We start from the raw sequence: 27009 nt of genomic DNA on the forward strand, positions 1-27009 counted from the left end.
ATGTTTGCATCAAGTAGGGGATTCACCGCAAAAAGGAATCCATTGTGTTTTGGAGTGTGTTGATTACTGGCTGAGTGAGGAAGAAAAGGGCAATAGCAAATGGATTGCTAAGAGAACAAAAAATAGGAATGGAAACTAGCGATACATTGCCAGCAATATAACCAGGGGCTCAAATAAACATATATACTCTCTCCTTCCTTTAGTCTTGTGGTTCAGGCATAGGCTGGAACTCAGGGCATCTGCGTTTCATTTAAAAGACAGCTGAATAGGAGAATCTTTATCAGTGAAGGTATCTGTTGTCCCACGCCCACACCTGACTCCTCCTGTATTAAATGCCCTTAGCCTCTCAATTCGTATCTCATTTAAGGATACTGGAAAACTCATCGACAAGTAAGCAAGGCACAAAGTTTAATACGGACAGTTCATAACCATGGCCAAGAGAGACCTATTTCACTAGAAATCTGGAGTGTGAAACACGTGCGTGGCACTCCCGTCCTATTTCCTCTGCCACAAGCACAGGCAAGGAATGAGATAAAAACAACCCGAACCAGATACTACTTGCTGAAAACATTAAAGCCCTGTTCCTTGGTCTATTGGATAGTACTGTACTGTGTTTGGTTTGTGACACCCAGAATACAGGTATGCGAACATCTCAGAGGAAGAACTTCTTGGGAGAATCTCTCCCGACAGCCCATCTTGTGTGATAAAGTCCCTTTGTTAAGTTCTTAACCTCCTACAAAGCTCCAGCAATTTAATCACAGTGAATATCTCTGCCTGTTGGAAAGAAAAAGTGGGGACAGATACTAATATAGTTTTGTTCCTTTTATAGCCTTGTGAGGTCCTCCAACAGCCTTGCTGATGGACTACAAGAGGATTTTGGCATACCGTTCTCTGAGCACTATGGATAAGCTGTTCCTAGCATGCATGACTGAGCAGTGTCAGGACACAGACTGACGGGCAATATAATAAACATCATGAGCCTTGCCTCACTCATACTGCAAATGTGCTAGCAATTGTGAGCTTCCATAGCTCTTACAGTCTCGAAACCTCCTCTCTGATACTATTAAGATGCTAATAACTGTGAGTCTTGTCCAGCTATTGCAGCCACAGGCCCCTTCTCTCAGATTCTGCAAATGTGCTAATAATTGTGTGCCTCAACAGCTATTGCAGCGTAGAACTCTGCTCTCTCTGATGCTGTAAACACACTAATACTAATGAGGCTCAGAACTACAGAGGCTACAGAGCCTGCTCAGCTGATCCTCAGCAGAAGAACAATGCCTAGAGAAAGAGCACAGATCTCTAGGAAAGAGCAGAGGCTTAGGGAAAAAGGATAGGTATCTAGGAAAGAGTGTAGACCTACAGAAAGAGTCCCTACAAGAGAGTCAAGTCCCTAGGAAAGCATGTAGACCCAGGACAGACCTCAGCAGGACCCAAAGCTACTATTTCCACCTCCTCCCCCTGATCAAAGACCCTTCTGAGAAAGAAAGCCTCTCTGGGGAGGAATACATTGACTAAACCCCATCAATCTGCCAGGCATCTCCAGTAGGAGCGGGATGGACAGGCTGCCTTAACACTCACCCTTCCAGTGAGGCTCATGGCATCTTGATGATTCTTTGAACAAACCCCTTAGCAGTTCTCCCTCAGGCCTTCCCTTCCCTGATTAACTCCCCGTTCCCCCTAAAAGCATGCCTCAAACTGCTGTGAATTAGAAACCTCCAAATAATGTCAGCACAGAGGCACTGCTATTCATGCAACGGGACTAACGCACGCTAACAGACATGTCTCTTCCTACAAGGCAGCACAGTAACTTTCTTGGGCAATCACAGTGGAAAACCTCTCCCAAGCATTGCTGCTCCACTCACCATCTACTGGTGTAGGAAAAGGCTCAGAAGTTTCAGCAAGTTGCACAATATTTTCACATATAGTATTAAGAACATTCAACTTAAAACAGAGAAAGCACAGTCACAGTATCTTATGGGTGAAAGGACTTAATACAAAGCAGATATATTAATGCAAGATACAGCTAATTCATCTTCCTAAACCAGATGGTCCTAACATTTTTGGACACCTTGTTCCTATTTCCTCTCTGTTGTATAGTGGAGACTTGACTTTGTTTTTACTTCTTTCCACAGTTATCTGATCATGCATAAGCAGAGAGCATTGTGCAAGAAACAGGCTCATCCAAAACATCAGTGTGGCTTCCCCTCAGCTTCAGCCTCAAATGACATTTGCTTTTTGTTACCTCCACTAGCTCTAAGCCGCAAAATCCCCCTGCTTTTGCCAGCTGCTCGAGAATCCAAGAGAAAGACCCCTATATGCTAAGCCATCAGGACCCACAGCCCAGAGGCACAGCGTAACACCCTCCAAATTTAGAGCTGGACATTGGTCCACTGGCACAACTTTTAAACATTCAGCAACTCCTGTAAATTAGGAAAGCTCTCCACAAATACTCCTAGAGCTGTTTTGCATCTACTGGGAATTCCCTTTAGATTTGTAAAAGAGGGAATAGTTGCTACCAGTATAACGCCCCCACCATATCTGTGGCTTGCAAAGAGGCCCATGAGAACTGCACAGGGGCTTCGACTCTCGCAGGTAAAATTCCCACTGCAAGAAATCTGCCCCAATGGTCTCAGGCTCATTCCACAAAATGACTCAGATCCTTGCACAGAAATATGGGCATGAGGTGCCCAAGAGAGAGATTCTCAAAATATCAGACTCAAGCCTTAGCTGCCCAGTTTGCTGCCATGCATAAAATGCAATGACCACGGCCAACTACAGGCAAAGCCCTGAAAGCAGATCACACCATCCTCCATTTCTGCAGAAGACCAGTGGTGAGAAGACCAAGGAAACAGAGAAGACCGCGTCGCCCATCTAGGCTCTCCAAACCTTAGAGGTCAGTGCCTTGATCAGCTGGCTGTCAGCTGCTTTCTAGTGTCACTGCACTTCCTGCTGAAGTTGTGGAAAAAAGATGGAAAGACTAAGCGCACTGAAAGATGGATCACAGCTCCCCGACGTGCTGCCTGCGGCACTCACCTGGCAAAGGGGAAACCTGGGCTCCCATCCCTGCTTCAAGGACTGTGTATACGTTCTGCATTAAATAGGCAGCAATTAAAATGCACAAACAGTCCTCAAAGCCATAATCTCAATGTAAATAGTCACCAAAATAAAACATTTCACTAGTCAAATCATTAGTACAATCACTGGAGGAGGCAGGAAGGTGAATACCCGCCTTAAGACCTTGCTTCTGTCAATAGTTATTCATGCAAAGTGGAACAGCCTTAACATAGGCTGGAGTTCAGCACACATTCCTGCGAGCTGGATGTGGTTCAAATTTCCTAAAGGTAAGGGAGGTAATCGAACCGGGGCGTCCCACATCTGAGGCAACCGCACTAACTCCTGAGATGCTTGATGGAAAGAAGATGCTACCATGACTGCTGCTGCTGCCTACCACTCTTCTTTCATCTTGCCAAATCCTTCAAAGCTCTGCATTTTGCTTTGTGAAAGCTCAAGGCAAACCTATTTTGTTAATCATCAGGAGAAAATGGTGTGGGGGTAAAAGTTTCCCTTTTCGGGGGGTGGGAAATGTAGACTTTCCTCCCTTAACTTCCTGACTCTGCCACTGATCTCCCTTACTCCCTCCCCCCTAAAAATAGCCCATTATTCACATAATCCAGGAACAGATTAATCCCACCGAAGTCAAGGGTAGTTATAAGACTTCTGAAAACTCGGTACACTTCTAAATTAGGCGCCAATGAATTCAGCAGATTAACAGGTGTCAACATATTCACGCACAGGGCTTAATAAAAGCAAAAGGCATTTGAGCCCACAATTCAAGAGTAGCAGAACAAAGCTGGTATGCTTATTATATTATATTATATTATATTATATTATATTATATTATTCATCAGCTTGCAAGCCATATTATCCTGCTATCTACACCCATATGTGTTACTCGCTATGTTACACAGTGGGCATATGTGCATTCAATATTTAATCTGCAATAGCACTTGGGGACATCAATTAGATATGTGTTATATCTTCTAGAACATACATAAGTAGAGAAATAGAGAGAGATGAATCTCAATGCCATGAGAGGTATTTCAAATCTCCAAAGGTGAAGCCCTTTGCAAATGGATTGGCTGGGTTAATTCACCTTTATGTACAGGGCTCCTGTAAGTCTTAAGCACTGGCTGTTACATGGTGTCCTACCATTTCTTCATGGTGGGAATTCTACCTGCTATGTATAATACCTCTCACTTCCACAGCATTCATTTTTGCCCACAGGCGAGATTCTCAGAAGTACCATAAAGTATGCAGTTACCTCATTCCTACTGTCTAATCAGAATTTCAAGAGAATGAGGTAATCAATCTCACCACCGATAAATTTATTCCAATTTTCCTCCTTTTTTTTTTTCATTTATTCAGTTAAACCTATTTACATCTCTGGTCTTGTATTAATGCTATGCATTTATGGCACTTCGAATAACGATTCCCACAGTGAGAGGCACCTCTCAATTCCATCTTGAATTCCAAACCTCCTGCTGCAAAGACACTAACTTGAGATGAGATGTCTGCAGCCAATTACCAGCTCAGGAAAGAAGGGCCGCGTACCACCACGAGCAGTGCAGAGGCTCCTGGTAACTTCCGCAGAGCTACACGCGGCACCTTCGTGGCATAGGTCAGGTAGGCTGGAAGTCTCTCTCTTGGGCAACTGGGCTGAGATGCCTTAAGAATGCCTGAGCAATTCTCACAGCCTCTTGAAAAATCAAGCTTTTTACTGATTGTTGCATTTCCGAGCATGTCAGAAAGCCTCAGGACTGCGTATTACCAGTCACTTTTGACAATGTGACTGTGGTACTGCTTGGGGCTTGCAAAATAGAGATAAACATTATCCCGACATTAAGACATACTTTCTGATAACAAGTTTAAGGTTCCTTTGGCTTTCTTTCATCCTGTTACTATAAATTCTTGCCCAAATTTCTCAGGAGGGCAGAACTCAAATCCATTTAGATGTACCCATGCAGTAATAAATAAAATAACAATTAATAGGTTACTTAGATAAAGGCTTTCCATCTTAGGACAGAGGCAAGTATTAGTTAATTAATCATCAAGTTGGCATTAACTTATCTTTTGGCACCTACAATAAAATGTAAATCTAAAAGGAGCAATACGAGGGGGAACAAAGAAATAAGCAGCCAACAATAGTTTCGGAAATGGATGACAAAATCCAAATGTTCTGCCTCACTGCTGCTAAATTAAGCGCAGTGTTATCAGTGCAAAGATTAAAAAAAGAGAGATTTTCCTCTGAACCTTAAGTCACACTTCTTAGCCGCACAGGACATGACAGCAGTAGAGAAGACAAGAGAATTCACTCACCCTGAAAATGAGTGGAAATAAAAAAGGATCTGTTCAGTTCTTGATTTCCCCAAACACAGTTCTATAGAGTAGAAAAAGAAAGAAGGACATTAGTTTATTGTACGCAGCAGGCGAAGAAGCGATCCCCCATGCTCCTTCCCTTCCTAGGCACCATCCAACCCACCTTTGCCTTGCTCTGCCTTCAGCCGTTTCCCCTGCAGGGCACAAGGCAGGGGATTACAGCCAACCTGCTCTTTTTTTATACTGCTAAGTGAAAAGGGCTCTAGCGAGATCCCGGATTTAGCTGAATATTGTTCTGGGAATTATTTTTGTGCAAAAAGGATGAGAAAAATTGTTTTCCCACCTTCTGTCAGAGTCTCTCAGCTGCTGAACAAAGATGAAAGACCCTCACGTGGAATTGACTTTTCTCCAATTGATTTTGTTTAGCTTCCTTTTGAGTAAAACTCACTCTGTCAGAGGTCAGTTCCAGAAACTCATGCATAATGTTCAATGTATGCATCAATTTGAGTATTAAGGGATGCACAGTTCTCCCATGATTCCTCTACCTACAGCTGAACCGCACCTTCTCTGCCTCTTGCTCTGTATGCATTATGAAAAATCAGTTAGGTTCTTATTTGTTCTGTTATGATTTTCTGGGATTTTTGCAGAAGCAAAAGAGGTCTCTCAATATAGCATTACTGATTATTACTACTACACCAGACTGGCATCCTCAAGTCAAACGGATCCAAAGCCCATCCAAGCCCAAATACTACAGAGTTTCTCCAAGATCTTGAGCAAGCCATGTACTCCTCTGGTGCATCAGCTCCCCACCTATTATGGCAAGACGGACAGCTCTGCTCTCGTTTGTGGTGATGTGGTGCTGTGGGGTGCTTGAGTACTATGGACCTGGAAGTTACCTAGACACTAAGACGGAGAGAGATGCTTTGATGCTCTTGGGCTCAGAAGACAGAACTGCTGTAATGATTTAATCCCAGTTTTTACCATTGACCCGTTCTTGGGAAAATCACTTAGTCAACATATAGCACCATGTATTTCTCAGATAAACATGATGATATATTCCTCTCAGAAGAAAAATGTTGAAAACAATTAATGCTTTCTAAAATGCTGCTAAAAAGAAACATATTGCATCTGGCACTTTTACCCCAAATCTAGATGAGAACCAGCAGGGGAAATGATTATACACATTTCTTCCAAAACTACAACTAATAAACATTCAGTTCACTTCCACGTCAAACGTTTTGCAACCACCTCTGGGTCTTTATTTGATCAAAGTGACTGTGCTCCTTCCTGCCCAGGCACAGGCAAATCACTGCCAGCTAAAGGAGACAGCAGGATGGATGTGCACTTTGCTCCTCCAGAAAGCCATTTGATTTCCAAATGAACTGGGAATAAGGAAAGGTAGAAAGACAGCCTTAAACTATCTTTACTGCTGTCTTTAATTCAAAATATCCTAAATGATATTTGCCTACAATGACCTCCCAGGAGTCCCTCTATCATCCAAGACTCTCTAGAGTCTATAAACCCAGTGTTGCCAGAAGACATGAAGGCACCTGCGACGGCAGCTCCAGCAGCCGCGTGACACCTGGGGAAATTCAGGGTGTTCCACAAAACCAGGTTCAATAAGCAAAACTCAATGTATTTCTAATCAGCAGGGCTACTTAGGCACAGCACAGAGCCCACAGCTTCTCCAAGGGACCCTACAATGTCATCCAAATGAAAATTTATTATTTCCATAGATCCATATACCACCCGTAATATTCTCTTTCCTTCTGTTTCCCTTTTGCCACCAAAATAATATGAAGTCCAGCAATTCGGCATGTTCTGATTGAATACACAAAACCTGCCAAGACCTGGCCTTAGCTGCATCAAAGTCCATTCAGAGGCTGCACTTTTTCCCCCTACTTGTCCATCCAGTCACAGAGACTCACAAATCCACAGTAAGGAGAGGTAAAATGTTTCTGGATCTCTAAAGGAAGAGAGGATGCAGTTTTAGATGTCGGGATTTTTTTTTTTTCACTGAATCTCGATTCATTAATTTCATTTCAAGAATGAAGTCAGATTTTTTTTTTTAATGTGGCTGGTTATTTGACGAGTGAAGCATTAGATTTGTGAGTTGTTCTGCAAGCCAAAACATGCTCCCTTTCATTCATAACACTGAGCTGCTCTGCGTTAAACAGCCGATTATCATGAATGAAGTGGGTGTAACTTCCTTGAAATCCTCCAAAGACCTGTCAAAGCAGAGCTACTGCAGCTCAGTTTTCTCCTTGAAGCGTACAGATCATTGGTTTAATTGTTCCACGCTGATCTTGAAATATGCTTTCTTGGTTCAAAGCATTAGGCGGTATCATTTTTTGAGGAGGAAAGGGGAAGGGTGGAGAACGGTGCCTCGGGATAAGAGAGAAAAGTGGGTATACGTCTCAACCATCAAATTTAGATTTTCTTCTGGAATCTAAATTGAGCTTCATCCATTTTAAAGTGTGTCAGACAAAACCTTACAAATCAAAGCCCTGGCCTGTTTTGCATGGATAATCAAGAGCCTCTGGCTCTTTTTGTAAGAGGAAACGTTTAACCCTAAAGAGAAGAGGATTGATCTTGATGGTTAAAGTGCTGGCCAGTGACTTAGAAAATTTAAATTTGACTCCAGGTCTGCCATCCTCCATCCCATTTCAAACCTTTCAGTGCTGCCCCAGTGTCACGACTGTTACAAAGGAACATGCTCATATTTGCAAGCTGTGATGGTCTTTCAGCTTAGAGACTGAAAGACTTCACATACACTAATAAATAAATATACTACAATCTGTGTCTATGAACTTGTTTAATAGGAAGATCTTTCCAAGGATGGCCATTATCCTTAAGAAAAAGACCTGCAGCATCTCAGCTATTCATCTTATTACACTTTCGGACACCAATGCATGGATCTTGGCCAGTAATAAATTGTGACAGTGCCACTGGCTTGGGTGGACCCAGTAGATATCTGATCCACATCTGATGTCTTGCCTAACATTTTTAAAGCCTGGCAAGCTAGAGATGACTACAGGAAACTTAGACACGAAAAAGAAAAACAGCAGTACTAACACACTTCCAAGGGTTAGTCTCAGAATAAACTGGGGAAAGTGGCACCAGTGAAAACTATTACAATTTTTGTATTTCAGCTCAGATTTTCTGCTAAATTTCATTATCTCACCCATAACCAAAAAAAACCCAACAAATCTTGATGTTACTTTCATGACAACAGTTTTTACGCATCTCTCAACAGCTATAATACTAACAAAGGCTGGCGCTTTTGGAAAAAAAAATATTTGTCCATCATTTTGGAAATCTCAAAACTAGTAACACATCGCAGCTCCAGAGACAGCGCTGCTTCCCACCTGCTCCCAGCTCCTTTATCACCTCCCCATAAGGAGGTGATTCCCCCCCGGGAGCGTTCACATTTGACTGGAGACCATACTCCCCTGAAACACCGTCCCCTCTCCTTAGGGCTCCAGTGCAGAACGCTAAAGGTGCCCACAGCAGGGCAGGTTCTCTACCAGCTCCATCTTGTCAAAATCCACACCTCTTCCTCGCTTATCAGCAACTAGAAATCACAAGACCATGTCCTGAGGGATTATTCTGCTCCCATTAAGGTGAGCAAGAATTTTGACACTGGTTTAAAAAGCAGCAAGAGCTGGCTGACACAGAAGCAGGTCTGACAGGTTGCATTTTCATTCTCATTACTATTACAGGCATGAGGATTCATTTCTATTTATCTTTAGCTGGCATTCGGTCCTGGATTTAAACTGCATCTGTGGTTGCATTGCTGTGAAATGTATCACTACTTATGACTCACACTGCAAAGGACACATTTGTAAACTGACCCACCATTGACAAAATCCTCTCTTTCTTCATTTGTAGGAGGCGAGATGAGGCATAGGTTCCTTGTCTGATTCATTTCCTGAGGAAATTTTTACTCTATGCATCTTTTTCAGTCCTTATTCAGTCAGAGTGTAGTGAAGTGATTAATACAAAATCCATGCTTGACACAGAGTGGAAGGAGGATTCAAATTCTTTTGAAATCAGCGCTTAATTAATTGCTTAGAAAAACAACCCATTGCCAAAAATGTGTGGGGTTGTTTTTTGGCTTTTTTTTCTTTCCTTTTTTATTTTTTTTTTCCAGTTGAGAAAGCTTTTTCAGTCAAGAAACTAATTACAGGCAACGGCACACAGCGAAATGCAAGAAGGACAAATCTGGCACCTTTTGAAATCAGCCCCTCGGAAGGAAGAATTAGCAACCCGGGCAGAGCTCCGGGCTACTCCAGCTCTCCTGCGTCTGGTGCTCGAGCTAATTCACTTACAGCCAGCTCTGGTCCTTTCTCACAGCCCTGCAGAAATCCTAGGAGAGCTGGATATCTAACACCTCTGACAAACACAGACAGTGATCAGAAAATTAAAATTGCCAGAAACAAAAGATAACACAAAGAGAGCCCCGTGGAAACTGCAGTAAGTTTCTTGACAATTTTTATCTACCTGATTATTCATATCAAGACAGTACTAACCAAGTCCAGATCGGGATGGGGTTGTGAACAATCCCTGGGGCTTGGAAGGCTGTTCAGAACTTGGCACTCGGGATCAGGCTCATTTCTCCATCCAATTAGGGTGGACAGTGTTAGCCTACAGGATTAGGGAGGAAAATGAGTGCCTCCTTTCCCTTCATTTCTTCTCCCTCTCTCCCTCTCCACATTCTTCTCCTCTTGTCTTTCTGACTGCGAGCACTGAATGATGGGATTTTTGACATCAGAGGAAAGTCATCCTTTCTCCACTCCCCCAGCTCCTGTCCGCTTCCTCCTTATACACGTCTGTTCGTTTACGTACTATATCCCCACTCAAAGAACGGGATCAGCTGATCCAACCACCGCTTCATCTAACTAAGCATCCTAAATCCTGCCCAAAGTAGACCAGACTGACTGGTTCATTCACCCTGGCAGCCTGCTACCAACAAGGCTTTAAAGCACATTTTGTAACTGCAACATAGCTGGCACCGACTATAGCAAAGTCATTGTTTAGTCAAGGTAAAGTGACCTCTATTTACTTAGACAACTCAGCTGCCTACAGGGAATAACTGGATTTGAGATAAGTGAAAATTTGCTGGGAAAGTTTCACTTTGGCTGGGCTGATGCTTACTACAATAAGCCAAATGTTTGGTCAGTTCATGCCCTTTCTCCTGCCATTTCTTCAGCCCTTTGATTTATTATCTGCGACTAGACAGCAAATGACCCCATCCAATTTCAGCGAGTCTGTGGTAAGCCAAAGACAGAAGAGAGACTTGTTCAACTAAGTATATTTTCTGATCTCCAATAAATACCCCCTTGATTATCATAAGCTGCCAGGCACCTGACATAAGTTGTTTATTCATGTATTAAAGAATAGCATTAACCGAATCCAGTCTTTTTCTGCATGCAGCTTCTCATTTTCCTCCTCAAATAACGAGAGGCATCGGTGCAGGAGTGTAAGTTAATTCCAGCTGCACTTTAGGGGCTGGTGACCGGGACTGTGCGCAGGGTCAGGATAAGGGCTGGTGGGAGCTGAGCACCACCCCAGGAACCGCGTATGCAGTGACTCAGGCGTGACTCTGAGTCACGGCGCTTCTCCCGCTTCCTCCTTTCTCCGGGGGGGCGGAGGTAGGAATTTCCTGCTGGCCCGTCCTTGTAAATCACAACGTCCTGTTGCAGCAACGCTGCTGGGAGAGTCAGGGAGTGGGAGAACTGGAGCCGCTGCCCTGTCCACCTGCTCTGGAGAAGGGGAGATGGGGCGCATTGCCCCACTCAGGCACGTACGCTGGGAAGACGGCACAGAAAAACCCCAGCAGGACCCTGGGTCCCCTTGCTACGCATCGTAGTTCAATTACAGAATAGCCCTGACACCTTCAGATACCTAACAGCTTGACTGAAACTGCATACTGTCCATCCAGCAACCCAGGAACCCAACTGTCCTCTTACAAACACATGAATTACCCTGATATAACCCAGGTAATTTCTCTGCCTTTCTTCAAGACAGCACCATAAGTGAGAAGAGAATCGAGTCCTAAATGTTTGCATGGCATCTCCTACACCTGTGAATGTGAAGGTGAAAACCAAGACATTTGGTGAAGGTTCTGGGACAAATTCAACCATTAAACGCTACCCTGTGAAAGTCTCCCCAGCTGTCCTTCAAAAAAGTTCAACTTAATTACAGTTGTAGCTGGAAGGATTTCACTATCACCAAAGAACTCAAATCATGGATGAGCTGTGCTCTGATAACCCTGAGAAAAGCCAACCTATAACTGTGAGAAAACAGGACGTGTATGATTAGGAAGGAAAGGAAAAGTATCAGCCTTGTGAAGACCCCCGTCCAGAGCAGATCTAACCTATTCACTGGTGAAAATCGGTGTTTGGAGTAAGAAAGAAACTGAAGGGTGGAAAGGAAAAGAAGGATGCTGGCAGAGATGGCACTAAGCAGAATTCCTGGTCATAGACCAGGGATGCTGAGACAGGACCACGTTTAGCTTGCACCAAATACATCTGCAGGATTAAAAATGAGCCCAGTACACCATGGGAGTCATTCCTTCAGACTCCACACAAAGAACCGGACTGACAGACAGCACTGATTTACTCCACGGGCTCACCTGATACAGAGCCATGTGGTACAGTGCTTAATCACTTTACTTAGAGTAACTGTTAAGTACCACACAGTGACAAATAATATTACACAATAACACTAATAGCACCTACCACAAGAGGATTATATCCCTTCAACTATGCTGGTACAGTTATATGACTTGCCACCAAGCGTGGACACAGTGGGTGGGACTTTTTAACCTCTATATATTTTCAATCACGCACCTTTACACTGGTTTCATTTCATCCCTTCTAGGGCTAACTTTGCCTTAGCTATCACAGGGAAAATAGCACAATGTTCAGCCAATGGAGACACGAAGGCATGTGCATGCAGGGAGATCACTGCGTCAGACCAGGACTGTTAAAAGCATTTTATGACACTGATACCGGAGGGGGAGTCTGTGGTTAGTCAAACCAGAATGGATTTTGGCACATTCTTTAAAAAGTATGGTTTTTGAGAGAGATCAAATGGTTCCAATCGGAGTTTCACGTCTTATCTGGAAGATGATGGCTCTTAGAGCATCTTTTGGAGCATATCATAGCTGGGCATCAAAGACTTCTACAAAAAATTTTCATGAGAGCTCTTGCGTCTACAGACAGAGGTATAACCAAAGCAATGACAAGGAAATTAAAGCTAAGTAGATTTTGACCAAAAATAAGACAGTCATTTTTAACAGCCAAAGGCAATTAACCCCTGGAAGCGCTTCTGAAGGACAGTGGGTGTTTTTCCATCACTCAACGTTTTAAAATCAAGGATAGATATTTTTTATCTAGACAGATGCAATTCAGCCAGGGAAGTCTTATGGCCAGCATTACACAGAAGGTCAGAGCAGACTCTGATGCGGATCCTGCTGCCTCCACAACCTACCCAGCCGTTCACCCACTGACTCCCCAGCGCTGTTCCTGCAGTACATAGCCTTGTTGTTCACAGTCAGTCTGTTTCCCCACGGATGACCAGACCTGACCCTGCTTAGATTACAAAAGCTAAAGGGTTCAGAAGTGAGGAAAACAGGAAATCCAAACAGTGAAAATCTCAGCAATAACGTTTCCTAACAGAGACCTTCAGATCTCACTCTCAGCCAACAGCTGTCTTCGTGACGTCCAAAGAGGACGATGTTCAGTGTGGCAAAGACTGTCTTTCTGCCATTTATTTTTACCCTGTTTATTTTTCTATACTGCGACATTTTCCTCCTTGCTAAAATCTTGGTCATAAACGAGTGCGTTAATCCAGACCTAAGCAAACATACACAAACGCACGTAATCCATATGCTTCAATTACATGGGCTCATAGGATGCAATTCTCCCTATGGAAAACCAAACCAATACCTGTGCACCACTTAAATTCCCCTTTGGGCCACAAAACGGCACTGAATGCTGCAGAGCCTTTTTATTTCAAGAGAACTAAAATGAGATGACCTGTAGCTTAATTTATTGCACCACAAAGCCTGGGACTGCAAAGCAACTCAAAACATTATCCGGTGGGGAAGCGTGAGCAAAAGCTGAAGGGCGAGGAAAGCTTAATTTTGAAGAAAAACATCATGTTTGTTTGCTTTCCTGTTTCTGCATTTTAAACCTTACCCAAATCTCCTGACCTAATATCATATCATATACATGCAAATCGCAAGTATGGCTGTGCTATTCACGTGAGCTCTGTGGGCCAAATCTGTGGGTGGCATAAATTGGTATAGCTCCTACGCCATTGGGTCGTAAGGGAAGACCTTGTCCTAGGTCTTTACAGAGAGCGTTACGGGAATTTCAGGAGGTTGAAGAGGCATTTTAAGGTCTGGTTGGTTTGCATTCAAATTTTAAATTTCATCCACTTTTCTAGGTGAAATTTGGCTTTTCTCCCCGGCAGCACAGGCAGGGCAGGTTTTTGCCATCACACTGCCATCTAGTGATGCGAGTCTGCAAGGCAAAACAGCTGGCAAAAGATGGCTGACCAACAGCAAGTGCTTCAGTCAAGTTCTGAAAGGAGGGCCCAGAATGAAATTCAATTCAATTAAACAAAAAAGAATTGCAGAAGGCACACCCAGTGGTGGCCCTCAACCATTTACGTGAACGATAAGCATTATGGTACATAAGATAACAAACAGCTTACAGCAGAAGGGGTTGCATAGCAGCTCATCCATTATCCAGCTGTTACCCATGGTAGGGGACATTCGGGACGTGCAGTTTGCAACTACAAGACTCAAAGTCCAGCTGCTCAGCTGATACGAGCTGCTATTGCTCTACCCATTTATAACTGCCAAGCTTACCTTCGAGCAAAGCCTGCGCAGTTTTTTACAAGAACGACTCTCCTGCACATGCTTAAATGCCTTTGGCCATGTTTCTTCCAGCTTTACTGGATACTTTCCTCAGTATAACTCCCTCCTGCCTTCAGCTCAGTTGTATCAGGCCACCTGGGCCAAATTTATTCTCTTTGTAATTGATTTCAGTGGTTTCCACCATGGACCATTTTGATAGTCTCTATCCACAGCCATTTCTATGGTCAATCAGCATCCAAAAAGGATTTACTAAGCAAGCACGTCATATTGCTTACAGAAAATCCTCCCTATAATCCCCATGCTCAAGGACTGGACAGCAAAGTTAAGGCTTAACATATGAATGTGCAATGAACTGACCTTTATGAGTTAAAATCCCAGTCCTAATGTTTTACTCATCGTGAGGATATTTGTCCTCAGTGGTATGTGTGTCAGAGGGCGTGAAAGTGAGAGTGTCTTGAGGTTAACAATTGTTCATACTCATAGTGGATGAATCATATGATAACACCACAGCAACATCCTGTATAATTGTCGGGAGCCTCTATTTCTGGCAGTGTGTCCCTAGTCTGTCTCATGAGTAAATGTTATTTGTGCTTTACTATATAAAACCAAAACCAAACAGAATTATCCAACAGGACACTATTCTGCAGGCATTAGCCAAAATCACAAGTGCCTAATTGAGCCTTCAGTTACCCACTTCAGTGATGAATTGTGTGATGAAGTTAATAGGGCCGAGATGGATATCTCTGTTCTTCATCTGATTAGTACATGAGCAACTCTCCACATGTGAGTAACAATATTTGTGTTTCCTTAGCCACAATTGAACTCGGTGGGACTATCACATACATAAAGATCTGGGACATCGCTTGCGAGGCAGAGGGTGCTAAGGGAACAAGCACTGTATTGCAGGTCAGAAGATTTATGTTTTCCTTCTGGATGACTACAAGCAAGTCACTCCCCCCTTTTCTCCCTCCCTTTTCTCTCTTCAGACCTACAGTCTGCAGGCTTCTCTGCTCTCTGAGCTGCACCAAGAGGACACCCAACCTGCTTCCCCAACCTAAACCCAGACGTACCTGTGGAAAGCAAAGCACAGCACGGCAGGCAATGCCAGAGCATCACAGCAAATCACAGATTTACAGCAAACTGCCCGGGATGCGGCAAAAATACCACGTACCTGTACCACCCCCAACACACAAAGGCACCGATCCAGCTTGGATCCCCTGTGTGGGAGTTTCAAACATACATCGCTCTGCCCTAAACACCACGGTTGCCTGGGGCTGTGGCACCAGGGGCTACAGAGACAACATACTGGGCCCCTTTTGGGTGCGTACATGGCTGCTGTCGCGCGTTCCTCCCTCGGGAAACCTCTGCTCTAGACACTCCTGCGATACGCACGCATAGGGCAGAGGCCAGCGCTTGCTTGGTTTGTCGGGTGATGGCAGGATTTTGGCCCACGGTTTGTGACTCCGGTTCCGAAGCACTAACAAAACACAACACGCTGGCAAACGTAGCTAATGGTTTATCCATAATCACAGAAGCTTCAAGGGAACTGTGGTTGGAATCCTGGGAAAAATCAGGCTAATGGTGCAACAACTTTTTCACATGGAATAAAACTAGGAAAAACCTTTAAATCATGACAAACTATTCATTCCAAAATTTCAGAACACATTAGAAATAACTTTTTGCTTTGACATTTACTAGCTCTACTGTTATATTTTCATATATTAAAAAAAATTCAATATCGACATAGAATCTTTTTAATCTAGGTATAGTGAATACATATTATATTTTTTAAAATAGTATCTATTTTGATGAAATGCTAAATGTGGTTCAAATGTATTTTTTTCTGAAGGAGGAGAGGGACAGATAGAGGAAAAGCTTCCTCCAGAGAATTTCAAAGTATGGGCCTGCTTCTGAAAATAGCTAAATTATAAATCCTTTGCAAGAATTATCTTCTGTTTAGCTTTATAAATAACATACTTCTAAAATGCCACCCAATTTCACTAAATGATTACCACTATTATTTTTTCATTTTCATTTTCATTTTAAATTCTTACTTTCGGCATTTTAACGACTACTTGCAGGTAGAAATTTACAGGATATTCACACTAATAAGAATTAAACTTTTCAAACAACCTAGGGGATTAGCCACACATCTTCCATTAAAACTAGAGTACCCTCAACTGCTATAAATTCTCATGAGATTAATTTTAACAAAGTCTATTTAAAATTAACGTAGAAGTGGGCCAATATTAGAGTGTGGGACCTGAAACCCTTTTCATTGTGGTGGAAGCAGATGGGAATTTCTATATCTGCAGCACCGACAAGGCACCGCTCTGGATTCTAAAAAGACTTTAAATTATTTAATTTCATGTTTAAAAAAAAAAAAAAGGAAAAAAATCCCAAAGCAAACCCAAGCAAACTACAATCAGACAAACAAGTAAATGAGAACCATCAGCAGCAGAAAGCAGAAACACTTTATGAAGCCATATTTACTATTTTGGCTTCAAATCTTTAGATCATTCGCTCACATTTTGCTGCTTTCAAATCCCAAGCCTTAATGTGAGCCTGGGTCTAACACAAACCCCAATTCAGGCAAAGGTTTCAATAAACCCCTCGCTGCAGGACCAGCCGGGCCTGAGCATTCCTCCCTACAAAGTAAGAAAAAATCCCGTCAAATTCAAAAAATATCTTCACTGCTGCCTCCTCATTTCCTGGCTGCAGCCGAGATCGGAAATAGCTACATTTCCTGAGCAAGGCTGTTCTCCAGGGAACGACAGCCCGGCTGCAGCAAGAAACAACCACTGGATGCTGGGGCTGGACTAAGGCGTCCCAGCGGATTTTCAATCCAGGCTGGAGGAGCAGCACTGCAGCATTCCTGCTTAGAGGGACACCTAGGAAGATAAGGCGACAGGGGAGGGAGGGAAAGTGGGAGGAGACATAAGCAGCAAAACAAGATGGGAATATAAAAACGTGTTTAAGAAGAAAAAAAATAAGAAAGAAAAGAGGGACGGACAGAGGAGCCAGACTTTGCATTCAGTGAAATCAGATGTCGCTCCACAGCCCCCCCATTTTAAAGGAGAGCCTGTGCTCTGCACACAGGGTATCTATTCGGTCCTGGTTACTCGAAGGGGGTATTTTCCTGCAAGGCACAGTCACGTTCAACAAGAAAAGCTATTTATTAAGACAACGTGAAGGCTTGATTTCAGCAGAGTGGGAAGAGATTTAACAGCCCAGAGGGAGAGGGGCAAGATGGATGAACACAGATTACTTCTGAGAAACTCTGCAAAGAGGTGGAGCAATTCACAATCCAATAAACCCCACAGGGAAAGCCTTATCTTTCCTTCCCGCATTGGAAATCCATTCTTCCTTGGCTCTTTGTGGCCAGGCAAGTCTCTCATTATCCAGAGAGGTGTAAAGTCCAAAAAAGTCCATATACCTTTCAGGTAGTCACCTTAAATTGCTCTCGTCAATAAAGAAGCTAAACAGGATTTCAGAGTTTTTACCACATTATCTTTGCAACGCCTATGGGAAAAGAGCGCTCATGGTTACAGAGGCCGAGAGACAGCTTGAGTCATGTTCATCCTTTAGCTGTAACCATCTAAAAGTTGAGTTTCAATTCTCATTTAGGTGCTTTATATCACAAATATAGAGATACAGGCACCTGTGGGGGTAAATCAACCAACCCTAGAGCTGAGGGAAATTCCAGACACTACCAGTGAGCAGTGAGCACTACCAACTACCCCTGAGCAGCAGCTTGGTCCGGACAGCTGGATTTTAGATGACTGACTTTAGTTGAGAGAAATCTCACTGATAGAGGCAGTTTAAGGAAAACATTAAAAAAATAAAAATTATATATATATACATATATAAGGGCCTAACTCCCACTGTAATTAAATACTAATCTCCAAAAATAGTCATCAGTGACCTAAGGTCACACAATGAGTTTGCAGCTGTGAGCCACGAATTCCTGAGAGCCAGTCTACAAAGAAGCAGGCTTGGACTTGACCCCTGCATCATCCTCCGAAGAGGATGTTGGTTGATAAAACTGTGCTGAGTTTAATTGTTGAAAATATCACCTCAACCTGACCAATACATTACTCAATCAATCTGCTGAGCCTTCACAATTTTTACCCACAAAACATCTTTGCTTTGGTAATTATCAATCACCCTTATGCAGAAAGGTTCCTCCAATTTTTTTAACTACTCAATCCTTTGAGAGACAGATGAATTTTAATGATTTGGATTATTAACCTAAAGGTTGATCCAGACTAGGAGGAACAGAATAATTTGTTTAATCATTATTATTATTTATAATTATTTAACATAGGGGAGAAAAATATCACCTTAAATGTCATCATGATGCTTTTTAATTGCCTCAGATGAAATTCAGAATAATCATTGCTCTGTAAATGTATACAGATCTAATTTTAAATACCCTAAGATGCTGGATATTTATCTGGAAAATGCAAAGAATGCATATTCATTACTGTATAGGGAGTTACAAAGACAGAAAAGAATTGATCAACCATTTATTGAAAATTAATTCTTTTCCCAATTCACAACCGGGCTGTAATTTGACATGAGGCAGAAAAATAAGCTGAGACAGGTAATTTTTCTTATTCATTCATTCCAGGACTTTAGTATGTGTCCTTTATGAGGAGGTATGTTTTATGGATGCATAAGAACATACTTTTGTGTGGCTATAATTTGTAATACATGTGTCGTGGAGTTATCTGCATTTAGAATGGTCACACTGAGGGATACCTGGCATATGGGGAATTTCAGTATATGGGGAAATATGAGGGAAATTCAGTATATGGGTACCCAGGCCCATGTGGGGAGTATCAATACACAGGAAACACATGAGACTCAATAGTTTCAAAGGATTTTTTGTTGTTGTTTTAGTTTGGTTTGGGGGTTTTCTTTGCATTCAGGTAGCTACTTCAAGGAGATGCACATGAATGCAAAAAAGTAGGTTTTGGGATGAAGGACAACTCTGTGTAGGGCCATCATCTCAAGGGAATGAATAGCATAAAAATGGGTATGGGATATGGGATTGCACAGGGAGGATCCAGACCCATGCGTGTACAAACACACCATAATTTTGCGATAATGCGCCCAGCGTGAGTTACTATCAAATTTCAGTGAAATGGAAACCATTTGGGTCTTTTTTGCCACAATGGAAAGATGGTCTGTTGTAAAAATGCCTCAGAAAGCAAACACAAAGAATTAAGCAATCGTCTTTTCATGTTTTAAGATAATGGCAAGCTTAGAGCCTAAAGACAGTCATGCCAGTAATTCCGACTCCAGCACTGACCCGATGCTTTGGGAGAGAATACAGTTTACTTTGCATCGGAGCTGGATGCAGAATGGTGAAACTGAAGTAATTTGGAAATGCTGTAACCAGCTGAGCTAGCAACATGAAGAATAGTTTGTATAGAGTTAGAAAAGAATAGTCTTTCTTAAATGGGAGTGATGCTAAAGTTTCAGTGGTACGGAGCATTAGGCTACACCACATTGATAGGGAAAAGATCTTACTGGTTCAGAGAAACAACTTGATACCCTCATCATAATTCTCCATTAAAACCAAACTCCAGCGCTGTAGCAGACACAGTCAGCGTCTGATTCGCTGGCCCTGATGTTACTCCTTTGAGCCACCCCCAAAGCCACCCATAAAATCTGGCTCCAGCGTGAGGTGGAAGAGCCCTTGAGACCAAGGGTTGCAGGCTGCAGCAGCACAGACAAGGAAGAGCTCAAACCGTCAAGCAGGGTCCATCAACCACTGCTTCAATGACAGCCCTGCCACCAGGCTCCACGCGCAGAAACATCACCGGTGTCTCCCAGCCCGCCCTGTTCATTCCTGCAGGGTGCCAGAGTCTGGGATCGGTTCACAACCTCACTTCTCCCCCAGCGAGACAGTCCCCACTGTGGTACCTACCACCACCCCACCCTCTGGCTGTAAGGATGCGCTCAATGACAGCATCTCTGCACTTCAAGAAATAGTCTTTATGCTGACAGAAAACCTTCTACAGTAAGTAACAATTAAAGACATAAACAAATAAACAAAAACAGAAAGAAAGAGTTCCCCTGTAAATTAGTAAAGGACCCAATAGTCCAGTGCGAGGTGAGAGGGTAATGGACTTCGCTACAGAAAAGCTCCAGGGTTTGCAGAAGTTCCAGGAGGTACCCTACATTTTGCCCTGGTCTGCCTTATTCACGCTTCATTTTCCAAAGCCCTTTGTTTTCTAAGCTGAGTTAGATCAAGGCCTCCCCATTTCCCATCACATCCATGTCTCCATGCCCCTGCTGCTGCTATCAGAGCTGGGGCACAGGCACTCCAAGTGCCTCGTCTCGGGGAAACATTTGCATTTTCATTGGCACAGGTACAGCATTCAGAATTCTTTCAGGCCAGGCCAATTAAAACAAGCTGAAAACTGCTGAGTGAAGCAGTTTCAGCAAGGATCTGCTTACATTCCCCCTCTGAAAAAAGCAGGGGGCCCACTTTCTGTAACTCTCTCCCTCTCTGCACAGCGTGGGTTTTGCTTTTTTTCCCTTTTTCTTTTTTTTCTTTTCTTTTTAAGGTGGAATAACTTGTGCCCTTTACACGGTGGCTCTAAGAGATGGATGGCAGAACTTGGGAATGTGGCTTCATTTTAAAACCAGAGCCCAGTCTGTAATACCAAATTGAGGCATGGGAAAAAGGAAAAAAGAAGAAAAAAAAACCACTAACCCAAAATCTGGTAACTCTCCACAGATTAACACACTTTACCTCCTTCACAAACCTTGCATGGTATTTTCTTAAAAAGGAATAGAGCCACATAATTAGCAATCAGTTGAAGCCTAAGGCTTTTCTACCACCACAGAGACTATTCAATGCCTACTGGCTCTGCTAACACACTCTTATTACTCTTGGGTTTCTTTTTGGACAGCCTCTTTCAAACCTCAGATGTGTTGTAAATGCATGACAGGTTAAAAGATACCGTTTTTATACCCCTGAGCAAAAAAAAAAAAAAACAAAAACAAAAAAACCCAAACCAAAATCCCTTCCTATTAGTGCTGCTTTGTTTTATATTGATAATCCTTCAGTGCTAGAACAAGGCACAAGGTTCTGTGAAGGATGAACCACCTCAGCGGGTCGCAGGGAAGGAAGGACACGACAAGGGCCAGGTTTCTGCACACACCCCTCTATCCCAGGAGGCAAAAACGTGCTAACAGCAGTGGCCTTACCAGAGCCAGCTCTGCTAGTCCCAGTGACCGCTCTTCCGATCACCCCCATGCCAGGATCCAATGTCAAACAACGACCACCACAGAGAAAACACCTGCAAATGCCCTTGCATCAATCTGGGGGAAAACGGGCTAATCCAGCAGAACAAACCGCCGCACATGGATTTGCATTTGTTTTCATCTCTGGGAACGAGGCTGTGTCACTCTTAGACTCGGGCTGTGTTGATGTGAAACATGTATTGCATGTAAAATTCGGATCCATTCGGAGTTGATCTGGATTTCAAACAACCATGGGACCCAGAGGAATCTGAATCAAAATTTCTTTCTACCCACTTCCACTTAAAATGATCTCACCTTGATAAATAAGCACTGGGTTTATAAAGCAACCTACACAATACAGTTCCCGTACACCCAGGAGTTGCTACCGTGCAACTAGAAACTAAATCATAATGCAACATTGACAGATAATCTGCTCACCTAATCATCACAGCATTACTAATATCTTAATAAGAGAAGTGCAGAAGAAACAAAACAGGTGACAGCTGGAGTAAACAGTGAAAGATTTGAGACAACAGAAATACCAGATTTCTTAGATCATCCCTGAGAGAAGACAATTCTCTTCTGTTCCTTTCTATTTGCTTTCAGAGCCCTGTTCTAGGCACACGCTGGCCCAAGGGACTCAGAAACTAGGACATCATGACTATTCTGGATCAAAATCCTTTTCTTTTTCAAAGGCGGCCGGGATGCCCTCTTCAGTGACCTCAAGCAGCTCAACTTGTCACCTGCTACACAGGTGACTACAAAGGCCATTTATTGATTTAATTAGGGCAGACAAAGAAAAGACATAATCAATCCCTGAAGTACATGGAACACGCAACGAGCATCCTGTGATCCTAGCTCTGCCTGTTTAGAGCATGTGGGATTACTGATCTTTAAAAGTGTGAGCAGATCCCCAACTTTAGCAATAACAGATAACAGTATCTGACATTCACATGGCAACTTTTATGTTGGCATGTCCTGAAGTACTTGAAAAGACACACAGCTATACACCTCTCCCTCTCGTCCCGCTTTACAGCTCCACCTCCACAATGGCCTGTCTTCTCAAATAACCTGCAGGTTGAAACGACCCCCATCCCTTTTATCCAAAAGCAGTAACATTTTTTATCTTTCTTACTTTCTTTCCCTCACCAAGGAACCTCGTTTAGTCTCCATTTTGGTTCATCTCCCCACAGAAAACGCAAACAATAACACGGAAACGTGTATTAAAATATCCTCCATGCAGAGAACTCCTCTCAAGGCATAAGCAAGGACTGGACTGAACAAGCGATCTTCAATGGAAATCCAGGTACCACAGAAAAGAATATAAAGAAAATCTTTGCGACTGAGCTATCTTGGCGGGTCAAGGTTACCACCCACCTGGGACACTTGGTTTTCTAGTGACATTTGCTAAGGGCATCACCCATGTTGGGATTCCCCCGGTCGTGCCCTCCTAGGCACCCTTTCTTCATGGCCCACAGGGGAACAAAACAAAACAAAACAAAACACCAAAAAAAAAAAAAGAAGAGGGGATCAGGAAACACTCACTTGGTCATGTCCTGAGCAATTCCCAAGATGCGAATGAGCCTAGGCTTCCTGCTGTCCCCTGAAATATGTTATTTTCCACTCCCACCTTTCTTCCTCCTACTTATCTCCCTCCCCGCTTGCCTTCTGAGGCTGACTGAGTCAACCGGTGCAGATTAGATGCCAAGCAATGCAGTCTCTGTACAAAGATTCAACTCCCACAGACAGACTAGAGAGATAAAAGCAGTCTAGTCAAACACTGTCCAGAGACAGTGCAGGGAGAGCTGGGGTCCCAGTGGCCCTGCCTGGGTGATGTCTTGAACTGGTGATACTCCAGCAACCGAACTGCAAGTACTAGAGGCGTAGGCACTGCTTTCTAGTGCAAAATACAAATGAAATGGGTCAAAATTTCCAAATTCTAATTTCCAAATTAGATCAACCAATGGAAACCCTGATTCAGGCATCAAAGACCTGCTGCTCAGAGGCATGATGAAACAGCCTCCTCTTTACACCACTTTACCGGGACCTAGCGCTCCCAGGCAGATAACGACAAACACTGTGCCAGGTACAGGAACGCTCATATTCCCTTGCTACTGATACACTCATATGCAAACACACCTCTACCCAGTGATAAATACACAAAACCATTTCCCCTGCCATTGAAGAGTAGGAATTTCTACCATTTAACGATGCAGATGAACGGTACGCAAAACTGTTAGCATTACTGCAGCTACCTGAACCCACACAGAGAACCCGTGGCAGTTTGGAAGGTAATGTCCCACGGGAAACGTGGACAGAGCCTACCTCTCAAAACCTGCTGTAACAACACATACTGTGGGTAGGCAGAGCTGCCGATCTGCAGCCATGCCATTCAGTCTACCCTTGTAACGCTCTCCTGTCACTTCAAACAGCACTGTTTCCCCCTTGAATGATACATAGGACATCATGGCATACGCCGGCGTAAACAGTTCAGTGGCAAAGTGCCTGTCCCATCTGCAGACCTCCAAATGACCCTGAATGCAGAGGTACAGAACAGCTTTCCACGTTCGTTTGGCCCATCTCTGGTTACATGATAAGAAATGAAGTTGACACAGCAATATAAACATTATTACTGACAATGTTAAGATAGACGCTGGGTGCAGGTCAGGCCGTAGTATCCAGGGGATACTCTATAACAGTAGCTGTCATATTTATCTCTGGCTTCTTCAGAGCCAGTTTTAGTAGCTGGAGACAGAGCACACAAAAGGACTATTCAGTGCAGTCCATGATCTGAAATAAAACAGATGCGTTGTGGAAGTTTGCAAACTCCCCGGCACAGAAGGTTGGCAGATCTCCGCTCCGTAACTAGGGCCCATCTTCTTGGCAGCATCAGGAGCCCTTCCGTAGCCCTGGTGCCAGTGGTACTGCTCATGCTGTTTGATGAAGGACAGTCTGGAGGACAAAGCACTTAGCTTGGCACTTAACGGGGATGCAGAACTAAACCAAGGCTCAGAGGCCACCCGAGCTTTTAAACGCTTCCACAAATTTTGGCTGGTAAGGGAAGGTTTCTTTTGCTTTTTCCTCTGTTCTGGCAAATTACTGAGCAGAATGGGAAAGCCCATTGCAGCAAAAGCTATCATCTGACTTGCTGGTAGTTTTACTCTATGTAAAAAACCCGAGAGGTCAAGGTGCAAAGAATGCATACAGAGGTCAGATTTCAGAGACTGCAGCATGGCATGAAGCACTTTTGAAGATCTAGTAAAAGAAGGTACAGTAAATCGGGTATAAGATCAAGGACTGATTTGAACAAAGTCAGTTGTCTATCTGGAAAGCATAAGAAAAGATTCAAATCCTTTAATTGGGAAAAAAATTACATCCCAGTTTGACATGAATTTCATACCCATTTTAAGACCAATCCAAAAATGCTTTTGTTCATAGTTGGTATTTCAGGAATGAGTACAACCAAAGGCACCTGGTCTGGTTTTATGGACTGAAATGCTTTTGGAAAGGAATCAGATACGATTTGGACAAAAACAATGGAGACCCAGACACGGAGGCTGCCCTGGGAGAGTATACCAGCTGTCTGCTCAGTTTCAAACCTCTAATCATATTCTTGGAGAGAAAGCAAGGGGACCTGTTAGGGGTTGCTGAGCTCTGTGCTCGGGGCCAGGTCCAGACGGTGGAGCCAGCGAGCATGAGTCCTCCCCACGCAGAGGCAGCTCCATCGCCTCAGACTTAAAATTCTGGCACCAGGACAACAGTAAATGAGACGGAGCCTCTGAACAGACACCAAGGGCTGGGAACAAGGCAGAGGGATTAAAAACAGCAGCACGAGCAAAGATGAAATCCTGGAACTCGGGAGAACAGCAGGACGAAGCTTGGCAGCGCCCAGATAGGCGAGGCACCTGCTGGCACTGAACGCAGAGGACGGCGTTTAGTAGGCAAGAGGTCCCACCGTCAGCCAGCATAAATCAGCCCTGTGTCTCGCTGGCAGCCTGGCTGTGCTCAGGCACAACAGTTTTACGGCCCCGCTCCAGTGCTGATGGCTTGATCCCACAAACAGAGGCAGTGCACTGCCTGTGTTAATGTGATGTGCAGGATGGACAGCAGAGGAATCCAGGCTAGTGGTAATGAGAGCGCTGCCACAAAGGAAAATAAATCCTTGGAAAGAAACGTATAAAACTACTACCATGCTCTGCTTCAACTCTTTAAATCCTCACCCCTGCTTGCAAACTACCCAGCAGCATTCAATGGCTGGCAGACTGCAAACCCTCTGCTCTACAAATCATTTCATGAGAACCTGGTATTCTCCTTTTCAACTTACTTGGGCCATGTGTTGCCTCTCTGTGATGAGTGGACACTACATCTTGGCTTGCACACATCTCAACAAAGCACAGGCAATTAGTTGAGACCCCTTGTTAAGAGCATAGTCTTCTTAGGCTCCACAGCAGATCAGCAGCACCTCCAAAGGTGATTGAGCCCATCCCATCGACTCTGAGAGCTTTGTGCAACTTACTTAGGTACCGGTGTTAACCACCAAAAAGCAGGTGGGGTGAATTAATCCAGGCCTGTGCACGTGTGGTTCTGATTGGTATATAGGGCGTCCTGTTGCTGCTACTAAGTAGTAAAATGCCAAACATGGCTCATACCAATTCCACCTCTCACTAATATGTTTTGTCAGCTCATCTTAATCTGAAAATAAACCTTTAAGCGCTGGGAGGCATCCTGGTTTCTAATTATGCTCAGTCTGATTTTGTGGTCTCATATGCCTATTTAGTCAAGTTAACCTGGCTCACGCTGTTGCTAGCTTCAAACATATGTACTTGAAATCAGTTTTTCCACTCAAAAAAGATAACGTCTACAGTTTCCTCCCCTCAGATAAGCGTAAGAAGAAAAGAAAATGCAGTATGTCCCTGCCACCCAATATACACGTGGTTCTGTATCCCATCTCCACAACAGCTCCCAAACCAGGACACCCCACACAGAGATCTGGCATCTTTCTCTCCAGCACATTTAAAAGCCTGCACAGCAGTGTCCTGAATCCGTCCCCTTTCTGCTATTCCCTTGGCTCTCCCCATGATCAGCAGGAGAGATGGACACTTTCAGAGCAATAGTCAATCTGCCTGAGTCACCTTTTGCACCCGTTTATTTCTCTCCACTCACAGGACTGTGACCCAGGTGGCCCAGACACACGCCTAATATCAGACAGAACCAGTCTTCGACTAAGGGAGTTTGCACATACAGTACACAAGAGATATACATAAACTATCAAACACTATGCATCTAAAAAGTTTTCAGTCTCAAAGTAAGCAACGAATATAAAGCACGAATGGTTTACACTGGCACCTGGTCTTCTCAGCAGCTGAATATGCATAAACCATGTTGAAGTTAACTAAAGGATTGATCAAAGCACCAGGAAGCCATCCTAAAACTGAGTTCTGGTTATGGGAACTGTAAGGAAGTTAAAACTTCTAAAC

At 43.6% G+C, this 27009-nt stretch overlaps 1 long non-coding RNA gene across 2 annotated transcripts in view; it reads right to left on the reverse strand.

Moving 5' to 3' along the window:
* The window catches only part of LOC134524922 (uncharacterized), an 88207-nt gene that overhangs the window by 52079 nt on the left and 9119 nt on the right, over positions 1-27009 (reverse strand). For both annotated transcript variants that reach the window (XR_010073633.1, XR_010073630.1), the window contains exon 3: positions 5377-5437. This is a non-coding gene — a long non-coding RNA (uncharacterized LOC134524922). The remainder of the gene's footprint in view (positions 1-5376; positions 5438-27009) is intronic.

This window comes from Chroicocephalus ridibundus, chromosome 18 (assembly GCF_963924245.1).
Source record: "Chroicocephalus ridibundus chromosome 18, bChrRid1.1, whole genome shotgun sequence".
Lineage (NCBI taxonomy): Eukaryota > Metazoa > Chordata > Aves > Charadriiformes > Laridae > Chroicocephalus > Chroicocephalus ridibundus.